Source organism: Anser cygnoides, chromosome 5 (assembly GCF_040182565.1).
Source record: "Anser cygnoides isolate HZ-2024a breed goose chromosome 5, Taihu_goose_T2T_genome, whole genome shotgun sequence".
Lineage (NCBI taxonomy): Eukaryota > Metazoa > Chordata > Aves > Anseriformes > Anatidae > Anser > Anser cygnoides.
The window spans coordinates 38,467,838-38,473,213 of NC_089877.1; positions in this window are offsets into that span (position 1 = coordinate 38,467,838).

Consider the following 5,376-nt stretch of genomic DNA (forward strand, 5'->3'; position numbering starts at 1 on the left):
TATGGAAATGGGGGTCAGCCTTTTTATTTTCAAAGGGGCAGAGTAAAGGAGCTGGAATGCTGCTTGGCACACCACCAGAAAGGAAATCTCTGCTTAAATATTTGACAGGAAGAGAAAAAAACGAGAGGACAGGAAACAATGCAAAGGGGGGGTGGGGAGAGGGAACTTTTGTTTCATGTGAGCACTGCACGGGCAGGAGGAAAAGGGCTGCATAGCACACGAAATGAGGGTCACTTCTGCATGGGGCAGAGCAGCCCTTGCCTTCACTGAGAACCTTTGGGTCAGACCAGTCCTCTTCTTTCTTCTCTCCCAGCTTTCAAAGGACTAAAGGAGTTTGCCTTTCAAGTAAAGCTGAACAAAGAGCCACCAAAACCCAAGTCCCTCAGACAAGGCAAGCGTGTTTACCTAAGCCACGCTGCTCCTCTTCCCAGAGCAGGTTAAGGCTTACAAGCACTTGCGCCCACCTGATGACATCTGGACCGTATCATTTTGCAACACTGGAAAAAAAAATCCTTTTTGAAAAAGCTTTGGGAAAAATAGATTTTTGAATTTTATTTTTTTGTAGGGAGCAAAAAAAGGCATTCGATTGGAGTTAAAGGGCAAAACAGTGTTTGATAACATGAGTGACGCAAGCAGGATTTGGTCTAGAGCATCCAACCATCATCATTACATGAAGTCCATCAGATTTGTAATGACCATGGGCAACCAGGACTTCTGCTTTCTCTGTTGCACTGCATTCGACCAGCCAGCAGCATAAAAGCCCTTTAGTCAGGTCATACCTGGATAGAAAGCCACCCCTGAGTGCTAACACTCCTTCCTCCAGCACCTGCTCATTTCACGACAGCTGAGGAACCCAAGGAACTCTCCTGGACTAAGGTGGTGGAGGTGCAACCAAGTAAAAAGACCCTCTCCCCTGGCAGACAAATATTGCAAACAGTAGGACAAAAAAATAATAAAAATGGTAACTTAGCTTTCAAACAGAAAATGTGGGGAGGATGATTCAAGTCCTCTAGTTGGCTTCTCTATATTACAGCATTGCAAACACACATATACCTTGCAGCCCTGTAAAACCTTTACATTCACTCAGGTCACTGCAGCTTTAGTTTTACAATGCTGGAGGCTCCCAACAGACCTGATCATAAACAGCTACTTCTGTTTCTTGCTTGTTTGTTTTAAAGAGGGAACACTTTTTGGTTTATTGCTGTTGTGGCTACTGGATATTAGCACTGGAAAGCTAGTTGTCTAAGTTGCCTTGGACCTCTCTCTCAGAGCCTTTTTTTCACTACGTGTTTGTTTACCAACATGGCTCCAGATTGTTGGCTAAGATCTGTAGACCCCTGGTGTGGCTACAGGAAATATTTCTAAAGTGTTCCTCTTCTGAGAAGTCTGCAGCATAATAACCATCTCTTTCCAAGAGGCTTCTGCAACAGCTCATTGCACCAGAAGTGCTTTCCCTGTCTCTTCCCTCCTCTCCACCTCTGTCCTCCCTAGAGGCATATTTTGGAGGTAGCAAAAGTATCACCTCTGTAGGAGGCTGGTAGCTAGGAGCTGTCTCAATCCATCATCTGGTGGAGCCAAAGAGCAAGGCCAACTTTCACTCTTGCAGTTCTGGAGTTATTTCACTTGGCTCTTCCAGTTGTTGCTCTCCCTGTGTTTTCCCTCAAACAACAGAGATGACGGGCTGCCTATATATACCTGTTCTTCACGGATCAGGCAAGAACCTCCTAAGGAGACGAGAGGAGGAACTGGAAGTTCTGTGAGCGGCCACGGCTGGGACAGTACAGACATTCACTAAGTGTGACTTTTGCAGGTGCTACGAGCTCCAGTTTCTCTTCCATTGAGTCCTGTGCACTGCAAGGTGATGACAAAAACTTGAATTTCCCTTTTTTGTCATCCAGAGATGCAGGGGTTCCACGTGCAGAACTGCATCAAAACCAGGAGGTTCCAGCTCTAAGTCAGCTGAACTTTCAAAGCTGCCTAAATGATTTGGAAACCTAATTCACATTAAACTTTATGGGAACTGGACATCCAAATTCCCTAGGTGGCTTTGCAAAACACAGCTGTAACTAATTGCTGCACAGAAAGGTTTGGGGAAAAGATTCTGATCTAGAAAAGGAGAGAGATTTCAATGCCAAAAAAGCTTTTGCAATAGATCCTCACATGGTATCCACAGAGCTGATTCTGGGCTACCTCTTCAATGAAGTAAATGGAGCCATTTTACAACAGCTAATCCTCTCTCTGTAACTCTTTATGTGCCTGCAGAGGTTATAAACTAAGTGGGAGAAGGAATTTCTTCTGCAGAGTTTCTAGTAATCCCTGCCACTGCAAACTACAGGGCTGAAAGGTTGAATAAATCAAAACGACTGATGAACAATTCACGCCCAACTCATTCCCATTGAAGAAATTGTCACATTCCATCAGTGAGGCTGGTAAAATCTGTGACCATCTCAACCCTTATCAAGCCTTAATTTCTTCTTCCTGTTTTGGCAATAATTTAACGTTAAAGGTCACAGAGTGAAATGCTCAGAGTCAGGAAGCGGAGGAGCTCTGATTTGATAACAACATTATTTAGCCCCACGAAGCCCCACTTGGTATTTTCTCCTCCTTTGTTCCTTTTCAAGATCATGATCCATCTTCCACTGAAGACAATGGGAGTGTTTCCACTGAATTTAATGAGACTTGGATCAGGCCCTAAATGTCAGTATTACTCTATTAATATTTATGCCGTTGGAAGTATGTCAGAAAATATACAGGATGTGCAGAGTGGCTGAGCGAGCTATGAGAATCATAAATTTTCCTGACTTAGTCATTTCTTCACAAATCCTTAACATTTCTAATCTAACCATGGTAATAATAAAATAGCAGGATTCGAACCTTCTCTTCTTACTGTACGAACTGTAATCTGAGTTGGCTCTGGAGCCAAAAAATCAGCTGCATTGCAACTCCCTATCTAGCTCATGTCCAGTCTCTATCAAACACACACACATGTATATATTCATAAATGTTATTTTAGAAGTTGCACATTAAGTGGCCCAAATTAAAAGACTCAAAACCGACAGGCTGCATGATTTACAGTGTTTAAAGAACCTTAGCTTAGCAGCCTTCAAAGAGGAGATGAAGAGCTAAACCTGTTATTGCAAGGCACCCACAAACATGACAAGTGGCAACCACTCTGAAGAAGGTTTCTCCAGGCTGTTTTCCTTGGGGTTTCCTCTTGACATGAAGAAAGAGCCAGCAGTGTGGCAACAAGGGGAGCCTGCTGGCTTGCTCTGGGAATGCCTGTCAGAGCAGGGTGTGTGGCAACCGCAGCGGTCAGACCCTCTTCATGCAGCTGCTCCAACCTCCCCGTCGCTGGAGAAGTGATGGACAAAACAGTCCCAAAGGCCTGGCATTTCTGGTTCCCTTGAATAAGTCCCCAGACGGGTGGATTCCTCCCTGCCTCGCCGCCCCTTCCCGGCGGGCAGAGCTTGCCTGAGTGGGTGGAGGAATGCGGACAAGCTCGCAGCATAACAGCCAACTGACCACCAGAGCTGTAGAGTAAGGTCACTGGGGAAAAACAGTCATTGAAGAATGCGGCTGAGCTATGCCCAAGCTATGCGGGAGGAGGCTTTGTCTCCTTTGGCATGCTGAGCCCGGCCAGGGCCACAGACAGGGTGGCAAGGGGCAGGCAGGCAACGAGGGATGGGCAGGAGCTGCTCCGGAGACAACCTGGAAGGGGTGGGCACCAGGTACATCATCTCCTAGCCCTGCTTTGCTACCCACAGGTTGGTCTAGACCGGAGCACAGTGTGAGAGAACATTGAAATTACGTACAAACGGGCTAGGTAGAACATCTGAAGATTAATACAAGCCACTTCCGCAGTCCTGCTAGAGATACACTGCTTCCAGGCTCCAGATTAACCCACTGCAGGCTCAGAAATACATTCCGGGCTAAGAGGGCAACAGGGACACTGCCATGTGTTCGAAGAGCATGGAAGAAGTCAAAAGGGAAAAAAGGCTCTCCCTAACCTCCTCTCAATGGTCCCAGAAGTAGAACACAAGCACATTCAACCCCCTTCATCATTTCTTGAGATTCCCCCATTTGTTGCCTCTCCAAACCTTTAGCTATCCAACCCCCAACACATGATCCTAAGAACACACACAGGCTAGGTGGGGAAAGGTGTCAATGCAGGAAACGCAACCAGCAAATGTCTTTGCACTTTACTACATTCACACCTTGCTGATTAACCCCCCCCCCCCCCCCCCCGTCCCCCCACCTCAAATCAGCACCCTTACACTCAAGACTACCAGATATCACCATCAGGACAGCCTCTTTCTCTCCCTACCCAGTGTTCAGCAGCTTGAAGACTACATGTGTCCTTATGTGAGCTGAAACATGTACACCAAGCTTTTTTTTTCCAGGCTCAGCATTATTTGTTGTTTAGCTTGCCCTAGGAGTATCTTGGTTTATTAAGCGAGGCAAGGTTTGAAGGCAAAGGTAGCATCTTTTTTTAGACCAGTTGATACTGCTGACATCGATACAAACCTCTCCACATAGTCAATCACAGCCGCAGTAACAATTCCAGGACAATTTGGCTTATCAAAGCACTCCCAAGTTTGGCTATGAGCAGAAATATCGCACAAAACTTTTCCTACTGGATCCAAAAAAGAGCACTACCTAAGGAATCCAGGACTTAAGGGAACATAAAAACAACCAGACTTGTATCTCTCTCACCCAATATCCTGCCTCCAACAGTGATCAACATCAGATGCTTCAAAAATGCCAGAAAATCCACAGCTGGGTAGATTTTCATTTGTATCTGGGGGGTAATCTGTTCCTGGGGCAGTTTCCTCTTCTCCTGTGAAGTCAGCGGTCCAACCTCTCAGCTTGAGGCTATCAATCCAAAACCCCAAATCTGAGTGACCCGTTCCTTGAAGAGCATTTTTCTTGGGAAAAACATGACATTTCTCATGTTGCTAAATAGCAGCCTATGCAAAAACAAAATCTAAGGACTGAAGCTGAGACTTTCAACCGAGCACAAAAGATTTCAGAAACTGAAACCCTCGAGATGCTGGGCAGCTTACATCAATATGGCCCCTTTGAAATTCCCATTCCATAGTAGCAGCGAGCAAAACCAGCTTTTGTAATATTACTTTTTATTTTTCAAAATAATAGCAGGGCAATTAGTTCCGCAATGCCTTCAGATGGGTGTTTTATCAGTCTAATGATGGGTGAAAGGGCAGGAAGCAGAGGGACAGGATGGAATTTGGAGCATGACCCAAGTCCTGCCAGGACACAGGGGAGGGACGCTTTCCGAAAAAGAGAAAACTTTGCCATGGGGGAAGTGGGCTGCCTTGCCTCCATATCCTGTGGATCCAAACTTCCCCCCGAGCATGA